The following is a 13057-nucleotide window of genomic DNA, read 5'->3' as shown; positions in this document are numbered from 1 at the left end:
ACTTCTGGAATTTGGCTTTTTCTTAGGGATACAAAACAGAACTTTTCACTGAATTTCAGTCCAGCTGTAACTCTTAATCTTTCTTTTAGACACAGAAGAGCCTAAAGCAAATATTTTCTTATATTCAAGAAATTGCCCAGTTTCTAGTCCTTTAATGATCTGCCCAACAGCTAGCTCATCGTAACTTGTCACTGTGTGATCCTTTTTCACAACTACTGACATTGGCCTAACCATTCTTTCACAATGCCCTCCGAATTAGAGAAAGATAAACTTTTTCGCTCCTGAAGCTTATTCTCCTCTGTAATAAAAATTATCTGAAGGTTGGAAAAAGGCAAACATTACTTGGTGTACCTTTTCAGTATAATTCTGAGCTTGTAGCTTTGATAGATTTTAAACTGACCGGGCTATTTTATAATTGTGTAAGGACAGACATTAACTTGAAGATTTTTGTCAGGTAGAGAAGCAAATAATTTCTTTATGGTAGAACAGACAACCTCAGAGGATATGGTTTATGAGCCTGATGGACATTAATTAGATTTCTATATAAACCAGCACTCTTAATCTGATATTTTTTGGTTAAATTTCCTATATACACTTAGCTTCCCATGTGTTACCTAGTCATAACATCTTACTGGTGATTTTTTTTTTCTTAATGAGTTGAGTAAAATCTTGGATATATACACATTTTATATTTAAATAAAGTAATGTTTTTACTTTTTTGAAAATTATACTTCACCATCCCTCAGATCTCCTTTGTCATGATCAAAGCTCTAAGTTCTTCTTATTCCCATCCCAACAGATAGCCTCAGGTGTCCATGATACATCAAATACAGTGTCAAATTCAAAACCTTTTATTTTTAAGGGAAAGTAATATCACAGTTCATTATGATTTACAAGCACATAGCAAAAGACAATGAAACCAATAGTTTCCAAAGGGGCTGTTGCTATGGAGATCTCATCACAGACATCCTGCATGGAAGATGATTAGATGATTATTAGAATGATTATTATTATTTTCGGTTATCAGTTACCGCCTTCAATATTATTATACATCCAGGCAAGAATAGAACATAAAGCTCATTAAGTTGCCAGTCTGAAGACTTGATGACACAATCTGGCATGCTGTTTGCTATGCAAGAGGTAGAACAGCAGGGAGGAAAAAAACAAATTTGCTTCCATACTAGCTGAAAAAACACTGGGGAATAATACCTCCTTTGTAGGGATCTTGTAATCCACTACTTTTTCCTTGGAGCAGGGAAAATCTGGATAACAAAGTAGAGCTTATATAAAGGGAAAGTGTCTGAAAGAGTATTGATTACATAGGCAATATGGCATATATATGATAGTGATTCTTAAAATTGAGTATGTATGGTTTCATTATGAATATATAATAAAACAGCTTTCTAGCATCTAAATCAAGAAAATCTTTTATAGTAAATCTAGGATGTGATCCATATTTGTAATCTATATTTGTAATACTAACCTCTGATTATTCAGATGCAGGTGTCATATCTAATACCTCAATGCTATGGTGGTTAAGACAACACTAATTTTCTTACTTTAATCTCAGTTTTACTTTCATGTAAACTTGAATAAGCCACCTATATTCTTTGTATGAGTAACATAAGTAATATTGTTAATTTGAAACATTTATATACCTATATTAATATGTATTTCTCTCATCTATCTATAATCTGTCTGTCTGTCTGTCTATCTATCTATCTATCTATCTATCTATCTATCTATCTATCTATCTATCCTTCCATCCATCTATCCACCCATCCATCTACTGATATATTCCTATTTCAAGTCCTTGCACCATTCTGATTAGGATAATTTAAGCATCTTCTTCCCTTGATTTTGTATGTATGCAGATTCTTTAATCTTGTCTAATTTCTCTAATACTCTGCTTGGAATATTCTAGTGATGTGGAGGGGAAGAATGTACGTTCATATGTACATAAAATGTCAATACTTATCTCAAACACTAAATGCTTTTCTGAATACTTCATTACTCAACAACAGTGTACCCTCTATTTCCATTGGCATGGAGCTTTGAGTCTTTTAAATATGTCTGTTCATTATTATAGTGGATGTGTCTAACCACTGTTTTATCTAAAGAATTGTTGATGCCCAACATGCACACATGTGCACAGAGTAAAATCTACCAGGAATACCAAACATGTCAACATAGACCACTGATTATAATAGAACGAAATAATGTATTGTCAATTACACCCAGAAAACTGATATATAAAAGCCATACTCCTGAGAAAATTGTTCAGTACATCATTCCACGTATTTCTATTAACAAGATATTAAACTAAATCTAAAACTAGACTAGATTATATACACACCATAGCTGTACCTATTATACCATCAATCACCCTTTTAAATTTAATCGTTTTAAAACTGTACTTAAAATTTTATAATGCATTTTTACCTTTGATATCTCATTTCATCCTTCTAGCAGTCCTGTGAAGTAAGGAAGGCAGGTGTGGATTTTCTTAGTTTACAGGCAAGGGTAATTAATTTCATGGAGAATGAGTGACTTGCTTCAGTTCACAAGGCTAATTAGTCTACAAAGGGGTAGAACCAGGGCTTGAACTGAAAATATATTAAGCTAATTTTAGAGTGATTCTCACTATAGTGCTTGACAAAAAAGCAGTAGGACCAGTGAGAAAGTGAGCTTTTCATTAATTTGTTCCATCATTATTTAAAGAGCCCTTACTTTGTGCCAAACTCTGGGAATATGGCCATAGACAAAAGAGAGAAACTCTGCTCTCAAGGAGATTATAGTTTAGAGGGTCAACACATCAACAAATCAATAGAGTGTAATGTAAAGTAATAATAAATATTATAAAGAAAGAAAGACATGGAGATAACAAGTGATAGAACTGGGATGGTAGACTAGAGATGCTATTTTAGATAGGATAATTAGTGCACACATCTCAGATAAGGTGATATTTGAATAGAGCCTGTAAAGGAGTGAGCCATTTGATATTGGAGGAATAAAAGCCATGGAAGAAAAAGAGAGTAAAGGTCTTGAGGCAGGATATATCTGGGAGTTCCAGGGACAGCAGGGAGGCCAGTGTGACTAGACCCAAGTAAGCCATAGGTAGAGTAGTATGAGATGAGGGCAAGAGAAATACAGTAGGACATGGTGAGGATATTTCATCGATTAAGTGGGAAACCACTAAAAAGTTTTAGGGGGAGGAGTGCCATGATTTGGTTAATGTTTTAAGAGAATTATTATGTCTTTTTTTTTTATATGGCCTTTATTATATGGACTTAGGAGAAGGGATGAAATAGAAGGACAGTTTAACAGGCAAGTATAGTCATTCAGTAAGTTTAAAAAGTTTTAATTTTAAGATTTTGATGGATTTTGTGAGATCCAAACCTTTCATGAGTTGTTCAGTTCCACAGAGACCTTGTCTCATTTAACTCATTAAAAGATATTTTAATGTGTATCATGGAGGGTGCTATTCACAAGCAATTCTTTAAAAAGAGACAGTGGAGGGAAAGAATTAAAAAGTTATTACAATAGTATTGAAGCTTTGAAGTTGAGATAAAGAAATATTGAAAAAGAGAGTAAATGTTCAATTTCCCAAATGAGAATAAAAATTTCATCTGAAAAAAATATGAAATCTAGGAGAATAGTTTTACCATAAAATTTTAAATGTTTTTTTGTTTGTTTTATCAGTGTTTTAAAAGGTCTCTTTTTCTATAAAATGTCAAATGAAACTTGTAACTTTAACTTTTACTCATGTTAACTTAAAAAACTTTCCATTTCTCTTCAGAATTGTATGTTACTGAACAGAGTAAAATTGAACAAGGATAATATTGTAATTGCTAACTCTGAAATCACATTAAAACAATAAGCATACAGAATACAAACTCCTATCATTTTACCAATATTTCAAAAATGAAAAGGAAATGACATCTGAACTCTCAAAATGTAGAGTGAGAAAGAGTTTCATAGAAAAATCACTTCATTATCATGTTTCTCATTTTTCTACATCATTTTTCTACATCTCAGGAATGTGGTGAATTTCAAGTAACATATGTGGATTAGTGTTTAGGAAACACAGATTTAACCTCTATTGAGCTCTCTTACTCATTTATAAGTTGAGGGAAATGACACATATTCTCAATGTTAGCATCACAGTGAAATGATGTGTGAAATTCAACTCAAGAAGTAAAAGGAAATTGCTCAAAACTATGAATTAATTTTTGGCCATGGAAATAGCTGTGTTAGGCTATATCAGGTTAGAATATCTTTAACACTTATTAGTTGTATGAACTAAAGAAAATTATATCATCCCACTGATGTTCTGATTTTTTAACTGCAAAACAAGGAAAATAATAATCATTTAAAAGGGTAATTAGGTTAAATTAAACATAACTTTTTTCTCATTGAAGATTTTTGCACAATAGAAGATTGAGCACAATTAATTAAACTCAATTAGTTTAATTACTTTCCTCTTACCCCTTCTTTAGCCTTACATTAAAATCTCTTTTATAATAATAATAAATGTATGACAGCAGAAATGGCATCATGCAATTATTTTACTTTCTACAGTCCCTGATGTCAATGTCAATGTACTAACTACTGTCTTTAAGTATCTTAAGGTTATCAAAGGATTTGCTCTTCTTTTTCTTGCAAGCATGTGAGGTATTTTTTACTTCTCATTGTTTTTCTTTTTCTGATTCAACAGGGCAAGAAAAAGTTTCCTCAATCAAGCGTCTTGCATTCTTGAGAAATATCCCCTCGGTGATGCCTTTTTCTTCCCATTTTGTCTCTATTTTTCAGAAGGGCCTATGCCAAAGAATCGATAGTTGGTTCTTTTGTTTTTCATTTATATTTAACTATCTTTTAAAATCTCAAAACATAAAGACGGATAATTTTGTTTATTTGTTTTGTTTTGTTTTGTTTTGTTTTGTTTTGTAATAAGGCAGATAGAATGATTTATCAATTTGTCATCACCAGCTCTTGTCTGAATTCTATTCTATTGCTCTAATCCTGTTTTTGGATTTATTATCGTTCTGCATTACAAAAGAGACTAATTGAATCTCTTAGGACTTCTCCCTAACATGTTTAAATAATTAAGTTAAATGTATAAGCAAGCAAATAGAAGATCTACTATGCAGTAAAAATATATACCAGGGAAAAGAAACAAGTAAACAAACAAACAAACAGAATGGCAGAAACAACAAAAAAACCAACGCCAATCCCGTCTGTTTATTCGATTAAGAACAGGAAAAGTTAGAGACTAGACACAATAATATTTAGACTATTCTAAAGGGAAATAATTGGAATCAAGAACCATATTGCTTAGAGACATGACTGCATTTTGAGCAGTTTTCACTGATTTTTTTTGCTTGTAGCAAATGGAATATTCACATTCCATTTAATAAAACACTTTTTTTAATGTTGTATTAATGTTCAGAAAAAGTCAAAAATTGGCAAAAAAAAAATAGAAAAAAAATCACATGATAGAATACTAAATGCTCAACTAAACAATGATTGAACCTAGTTGTGGAGCCTATATTATAAACGTTAGACTCATGGGCCATACAAGACATGTGGATTGTGTTACAGATTAAACACTAATTGTACAAGTAAACGCAGGTAAATAATACTTCAATACTTCCTTTTTGAACCTTAATTTTCTCATCTGTAAAGTGAAAGTGTGTTACAATCTACAGTGTCATCTATCTTGAGAATTATACTCAACTAATATTATTAAATATATGCTAAACTGAAACATTTTGCTAGATGATGAAGTCAGTACTAAATTTTTATTCCAACCAATCACAAATTACTAATAATTAATATATGCAAGAAGAGAAGTCTTACAAAAGTAACTAAGAAAACTTTATACAAGTATGCACATAGGCTGTGATACTGGCTCTAATACTGGTATAAACCAAATATTCTGGAGATACCGTTATGACTTTGGAGGTAGGTTTTATGGTGTGAGCGATCACAATATTATGGATTAGATAGAGCTTTGTATTTGGACATCTTCCTACCATACATTTTAGCCCAGTTTATATTCTCAATTTGTTTGCTCAAATCAATAAATTATCCCGTTTACAATAAGAATGCAAAATTGGAGTAATGTTATGACAAACTGTAAATTAGATGTTATATGAAAGATATTCAGTAAGAAAGCAGCCAGTTGATCCAAAGATCCTGGAAGCTATATTTTATGCATCGACTCTGCAATACCTGGAGGCAAGCCTGTTTCTTAAAAACAAAACAAAACAGCAAACAAAAACCACAGTTGTCAGAATGCTGTGTATGAAGCCAACCTGTTCAGATGGCTTTATGAAGTACTGCCCAAAATAATGAAAATATGTGGTCTCTGTCCAATACAACAAGGTGTGAAAAGCCTATGGAATTTTTTTTTTAACCAAGCATCTGCCAACAACTTATGTGAGCCTGTAAATGTCACACGGTAAACATGGCATAATGGCAAATAAGGATTTTGCAAATCTCTGCCAAATTTGAGTTTTAACTTGAGAAGCCTGGCACAAGTTTCTCTTCTCTGCTCTAGGACTTATTACTTTCTACAAATTTTCTCCTCTCTTTGTCCCTAGACAATATCATGCTGAACAAACTCCCCGTAGTCAAGGATGGGCAGGCAAGTGTAACATTAGAAAACTGAGCAGGGCTCCCAGTGCTAAGCAAAGCCATTGTTGCTTTTCATTTCCTCAGAGCATTAACAAAAATTGAATGTTTCCTACCTCTAGTAGTTGGAAACCTAGACTCATTTAAATCGAGCATTAACTCTCAATCCCTAAGTTAAAATCCACAATTTGTTTAATTGAAGATATGTTATTAAACAATGTGAGACACACTTACAAGCTAAAAGAAAAGGAGTCGGGGGGTGGTGTACTCTTTTTCTCCCTTCATTTGACTTAAATGTTACCATTTAAGCAAAACTGCTGAGAATAACAAATCATTTTCAAATAATTTAAACATATTTCAAACTGAAAATGTAATATTTCCATAAACTCTCAATGATCCATTTCAAATTTTCGAAGTCTGTTAAAGAAACTCAAAGACCAAGGCTAATTCCTATATTCCTTGAAGAGGGTACAGGCAGCATATGGAACCTGGAAAAGTATTTAAGAATGAGCATGATCCCTGACACCAATCAAAGAAACTTGTCCATGGGTCACATATCTTTAATATTAAAATTCCAGATCATGATTTTAGTAAGAACTAATAATAATAACTTTGATAAATGATAGATGATAGAATGAAGAAAAAAAACTTAAAATACATTGATATCAATATTTCTTAAAGCATGAACATAAAACACTTATTAATGAATAATCTAAGTCTATTTCTTAAAACATTATAGATTCCTGGGCCCTACACCTGACCTATCACATTCTAATAGGAAAGAATAGAACCTATGCATGTGCTTTTTAAAAACATGTTTGTCAGGAGATTTTTAAAGTACCATAAAGTTTGAGAACTATGGTTTTACACTGTATAGATGAGGAGAAATTCAGGATATTGAAACCACTTGTCCAAGGTAACACAATTAGGAGTCATCAAATGCAGGATTACAATGTATGCCCTCAAGTTCAAGGCCAAAGTGTTCTCTGCTGTATGGTTCACATATAAAAACAGTGGTCAGATGACTCACTTTGCTCTTTATTCACAGAGACCTCATGTGTGCTCTTCTCATATGAGCAAGTACCTTGTGTAGTCACTAGCCCATAGGTAACCCTCAAGGCCATTTTGTTTAATTTGTTCTTTTCCCTTACTCAAAGATATTTCCCTTATATTGAACATCAATAAATATATGTATTTATTTAACTTGTGTTCTTGTCTGCTTCCCTAAATGAGAGTGAACAGAATAACTGAGTGATCTTAAGGAAAGACAACCATGATTGCTATAGTTTGAAACAGGGATTAGTTTTGTCCCTTGCTTCTTCCCGTTCAGAATCAGAAGCAACCATATTTCCACTGAAAGATCAGATAGGCTCCTATCGGCTTGCACTGAAGTTTCTGGTGGCCACAGACGCTCAGAGTTGAAAGGGTATCTATAGCTCTCTCCCCTTTCTACAAGGTTTCATGCTAAAAACATCCCTTAGTGAGATCAACATATCTCACTAAGATTATATATGTGTGTGTGTGTGTGTGTGTGTGTGTGTGTATACACATATATATATCTCACTGTAATGTATATAATATATATTATACATATAAGTTGTTATTCAGTAGTATAGTTTCTTATTACAGGCCCTCCATGTACCATCCAAAAAATAATATGAAATAAAATAAAAATAGATAAATATTGGCAGATACAATCATTCAAAACAACCATTAAAGATCCTATGATAAAATACTGACCATTAAAAAATGTAGAAACTAGCATTTACCGTGTGTCTATATGTGACACAGGCTAGGCATACTCATTTATTTAACCTTACACTCTCCAATGGCCTTTTGGAAGTACCGCCCCACACAAACACACAGACACACACATACACACACTTAAAGAAACTGACACTTGGTTACCCAAGTAAAGAGAGAAGTATTTGAACTCAGATTTTTCTCTGCCTTTCAAACACGGTTCTTCCACTTGTATGCACAGCATTATTTTTACAAGTTAACTACTATGAGTTAGCACAGAGCAAGTGGAAATATAAGAAATCTTCCATCTTTTATTCATATACTGAATCTCTCTGCCAGGAATCTCTGTGATCCCTGTTACTTTGTCATGAATAGAACTGCAGATCCTTTGCCTTGTAGGAAAATGCAAGCCAAGCCTATTTTGTGATTACAGCAGGGAAATGGTAAAAAGACTCTGGAGACAGACTCCCTTTGTTCAGCTCCCAGCACTGTCAAATGTATGAGGCTTTAGGCACATTTCTTAATCTCTCTAAGCATCTATTTCCTCACACTAGTCCCAGAATTGTTGTGAGGTGTAAAGGAGACAGTTTGTGTAAATAAACTACTGAAAAGAATAATGCTTCAGCTGGTGGTAGTTATAGTACTGTTATTATGGTTAGCTGATGTCAGACATGCGACCTTGGGCACACTGCTTAACTCCGTGAGTTTTCTGGAATCTTAGAAAAATAAAATAACATTTCTTGCATGGTTATGTGAAGATAAAGGAGAATTAAATTAGATTGCTTATGTAAGGATGTCTAACAAAATACCTGGGGAAGAGCAGACTCTTAATAAATGCTACGTTTTTTGTGTGCCAGATGCCTTGTGGTCCCGCTTCCTACCCCGTTATGGTTTTTATTAATGAAAGGACTAATCTGAATATGTTGCTCAGTTGTGCTCAATACAAAACAAACAGGCCAACTCTGACTCTGCCCAGGAGGTACTATCCTCACTCCAAACTTGCTTTTGGTTCTTAAAGTTATAAAAGGTAATTCTCCAGGTAACGTTATAAAAGATTCGTATTTTACACCAACTTTGGCATCACTCTTACAATCTGGCAATAGAACGTAACTTACATATAGTTACGTAACAAATGAAGGGTCTAGGATCAATCCACCTTCTCACTATCAAAACTCTATAGTATAAAACCATAGTCTCAAAAACCATAATCTATCACTTCTACCAACAAACCCACAATTTAGGGGTTTATTAGCACTTTGACTGCTTTAAAATGCAAATATATCAGAGCAAGGGGATATGGAGCTCCTATTATTGAATATTATATGAGGAAAGATGTGTTCATCTAAGACTGGAATCCCTCTTGAGATGTGTGATGCTGGGGGTGGAGGAGTGCTACAATGACAGTTTCTGAGTATCACAGATTTCTTTCATTTAGAATTTGCTGAGAAATTGCCTGGGTAATCTGCACTTTTAAAACCTTTTCAGGCGATACTATGCTCTTTTACATTTAAGAACAATTGATTATTATTTTTTTAAACTTATCTGCACATCTGTTCTAGAAAACTTTTTAAAAATACTATGTCCTAACTCTCCCTAAGGAAATTCTGATTTAGTCTTTTTAGGATTGCTCCTAGACATCCATCTATCCTAAACAAACAAACAAACAAAAAACGACAACAAGCCATACCGCCAGAGATAAAGATTACTGACCTTAGCCTTGCAAACAGATTCAACATTATTCCCACCAATACCTTCCTTATATCTGGCTCATTTCACTCAATATCATTGCTCACTTGGCCTTAAGAGTATTTGCTCTTGCAGCCTCTGAATTTTGAACATTCCTTACGTTAGAAGATGTATATTCTTGGAAGTAGAAACAGAAAAGACATGCAACTAACTGGGACAAGTTTAGAGTCAGCACTTTTAAATGGTACCGGTGGAGTCAAGGTTGCTGAAATGACCCATAGTATGATTGTGGAACTTGGTGATGGGAGAACAGATAAGAGAGAGGGGAGGGCACCTGACAGAAAGGAATAGTGAATGAATTGGGAATTAAATTGCAGTTTTGAGTAGGCACCACCCCTTCTACATAAAGCAGAAATTGAAAGTCATTTAAGATAGCCATAGAAGATAGCAAATAGATTCTAAGGTGTGTCTTATCAGAATCACACTTAGGGCCATATACACTTATTGGAAGTTTCAGAAAAATAGGACAAAATGCAAAGACAGGTTCCCCAAATAGTACTAGCTACATGATGAGTGGGGCGCAGTGCTAAATTAAAATATGGGGACTCCTTTTATAAAAAAAAGCAGGGAAAAGTACTGTTAAATGTACTCAATATAAAGCTTGCTTCTTTTTCCTATACTCTCTCAACCGTGAATGGCAATTTTTATTGTTTTATTTCTGGGTTTTTTGATGGTTTTTAATTAAATTTTTATGTAGAGATAATTACAGATCTAAATGCAGGTATAAGAAGTAATCTAAGAATGATCCCATGCATTCTTTATACAATATCCCTCAAAGGTAACATCTTGCAAAACCGTAATACACTATCGCAATGAAGATATTAAACTGACACAAAGTAGAGAATATTTCCATCATTATAAGGATTTCTCATATAGGCTATTTATAGTCTTTTGCACTTTCCTGACAGACTTGCCCTTTCTAGTCTTGACCTCTGGCAACCTAGTACTCCATCTCATCTCTTTGGGCCTTTTCATTCATTTAGTTATTTGCACCCTTTGGCATTTATAGGATGCTGGCTTGTTTTCAGCTCCATGTCTGGGACATATAAGGCACAAAAAAAAAAAAACCCAGGAACTCAACATTGTCATTCCTTGGATCTCACAGTCTCTAGTTCTACTTTTCTCTCCTCATTTCAATCTTCTTATGTTTGCTTTATATATAATGTTTAGGGATTTTAATTGTAAATGGGAGGAAAAGGAAAAAAAAACTTCTACACCTCAATGCTTTCTGCTTTCATGTTTTTGTTTGTTTACTATTTAAAGTTGCTATAATTAAAAGTTAAAAAAATTATTAGCATGAATTTTCCTGTTCATTTTGATTGCACTAATTTTAAGTGTAAATATAAGAACATTTAATCTGTATACAGAATCATCAAATTACACATTTATATATAATTACAGAATGTACATATGTCTATCTCATTCTTATCAAAATGACATGCTGAACAAAACTAACTCAAATGTTAAAGTGATTGGCTAATGAAAACTATAATGAGTACGAAACACTGTGATAGGATTCCCTGGTTATTTGTATTTGTTTTTAGAACATAATTACTTTCTTTTTGTGTTTGATGCACATTCAAATTTAAATGAGGAGTGTGGCCTCTTGGGGCTGTCCGTGCCTCATCTTAGTCAGTCATAGATGTAACATGCTTATCTTGTACTCATTTTAATTACGGCTGAACTCCCATGCAGCTTGCGTCAACCAGAATTTTGTGCTCATGGGCACCACAAATGGGATGATTAGGAATGGGGCAAATTGCAAGTTTGTTTTCTCCTGCTACACATAGTCCATTATCCCATCAGATTTCACTTATAAAACAAAAATAATATTACAAATTTTTAGACAGTAACTACAGAAGTTCAGGGCCCTCCTGAGTGAGAGTCTTGTGCAAAGGTACAGGTTGCATGTACCCGAAACTGCCCTTGTCTCGAAAATAAAAATTCTGGCCTTGTCACTCAGTTACAAACTTTGACAAACCTTTGATGTCTCTCTAATTAGCCCAAATTTCTTAGCGTACATTTCAAGCGTACAATTCTTTTTCCTAATTTCCCACTATACACTTTCGTGCACACTATACTCTAGCCATAATGAATGCAGTTTTGAAATTTCTTGCCTCTGCACACTCACACTATCAAAGACACACCCACCTTTTAAAGTACAGCACTGGTGTCCTCTCTTGTTTGAAGCTCTCCTGTCTTCCCCCTCCTTTTGAAAGTGTAAATCTAAATTACACTTTCCTTAAACTGTGGGACATTTTATGTTAACTTCTTGTTAACCTTGGTATATATATATATTCTACCTATATCATTAATGTACTTATGTAAATATCTGAAATTTGATGGGAAGATCCCTGATCCATTCATTTTTTTAAAAATCATCTTTGGTAGCCATCTTGAGAAAAAGAGGTTAAATGATTAATTTATTTGTGTTCTCTGTCTCGTTTTCCTAACTGCAATCTGATTTCTTTTTGAGGATCCAAAAGTTCAGCAGACTGTTTCAGATTTGTGAAATTAACTGCAGCTCTGGTTCTGAATCTATTCAATGTGATTATCCTTTTCTCAAGTCCAAGCAGGGTAGATCTATAACCCCGATTGTGCCAAAGTCCTAGAATTATAACTATCACATTCCCTTTGTGTAAAAAGTAAATAAAACAGGGCTCCACTTCACATTTAAAAAAAAAAAAAAGTTATCTTCTTTTTAGTATGATGTGATACCATGTCTCTATAAGACAGGTTGTATTTACTTTCCAGAGAGGTTACTGCTCAATCACATCCTACTTTCTTCGTATTTCAACAGCTTTCATGCAGTGGATGAAGGAAAGTGTGTGTTGCTGAGCCTGCTTGCTATACACTCATCTCTGAAGACTCGCATTTGTATAACTCTAAAATCCTGGCCACACCTTCTCAAAAAGTAACTACATACTTCACA

Source organism: Pteropus medius, unplaced genomic scaffold (genome assembly GCF_902729225.1).
Source record: "Pteropus medius unplaced genomic scaffold, Ma_sr-lr_union100, whole genome shotgun sequence".
Classification (NCBI taxonomy): Eukaryota; Metazoa; Chordata; class Mammalia; order Chiroptera; family Pteropodidae; genus Pteropus; species Pteropus medius.
This window is presented reverse-complemented; position numbering follows the sequence as displayed.